The 1,000-nt window shown below is 37.0% G+C and overlaps 1 protein-coding gene across 1 annotated transcript in view; it reads right to left on the minus strand.

Annotated features, from left to right (window-relative positions):
* naf1 (nuclear assembly factor 1 ribonucleoprotein) overlaps window positions 1-1,000 on the minus strand; it is a 13,841-nt gene that overhangs the window by 3,441 nt on the left and 9,400 nt on the right. The gene's annotated exons all lie outside the window — the stretch shown is intronic.

The following is a 1,000-nucleotide window of genomic DNA, read 5'->3' on the forward strand; positions in this document are numbered from 1 at the left end:
TACTTTTATACTTTAAGTAGTTTTTGGAGCACATACGTTTTCACTTTTACTTGAGTAAAGAGGTCAAGTTGATACTTCAAATTTTACCAGAGTGTTTTTAAACTGCAGCATCTATACTTCTACTTAAGTAAAAAATGTGTGAACTTTTGACACCACTGGTTACTTTAAAAAGAGTTTAACATTGAAATAAAATTAAGTTTTTCTGCATCCATGTTATACATTGAATTTTTAAATACAAAATAGTTTTCCATATTAAGATATAAACAGTTTTCTAAAGTAGAGAACAACAATCGTTCAGTTTGGTATATAGACAATTTGCTGAACTGACTGTTTTCTTTTTTCTGTCTTAATGCTGGCAGTGGGCTTTATGCTGCCCTCCAAGGCTTTAAACCTGGGTTAGAATGGAGACAAAGCCATTCTAAAGCACATATTAAGGAGCTCATTCTGAGCCTGGATCCAGATTTATTGTTGATTCTGTTCATGGTGGAGAATCCTGCTTCACAGCAGCAGGTTGAGCCAAACATCCTCTAAATGTTCAGGCTCCACTCAGGTCAAGATCCTCTATTGCAACTGAACCAAACAGGAGAAAGAGCGGCGAGAAGATCCGGTTTGTCAATTTAAAATATAGTGACAACAGATCGGTAACTACTAATTAGAGCATAATTCTTATATATTTCATAAAACTAACACAGTTTATTTAAAAGATTGGATGCAAACTATTGGTTCCTCAACAGAGCAGGAAGAAGATTTCTCATCTCAATCAGAAACTGCACATTTAATGGACGCTGATGGGGATTTTTTTAATACATCATTAAATTAAGCGTTCATTTCTGCATGTTTTGCTCCTACGAATTTAATGATAATATCACACATGCTCTCCTAAAGCTCAGAGGAAGTCAGAGCAGCAATACAGGAGGAACAGCGGAAGCTGGAGGCTTTGCTTTGCAGGAGGTCTGGAGCGCAGCGGAGAGGAGGATGTGGGATTTCAGGGGAACAGGAG

Source organism: Cyprinodon variegatus, unplaced genomic scaffold (genome assembly GCF_000732505.1).
Source record: "Cyprinodon variegatus isolate N-32 unplaced genomic scaffold, C_variegatus-1.0 Scaffold1547, whole genome shotgun sequence".
Taxonomy (NCBI): domain Eukaryota; kingdom Metazoa; phylum Chordata; class Actinopteri; order Cyprinodontiformes; family Cyprinodontidae; genus Cyprinodon; species Cyprinodon variegatus.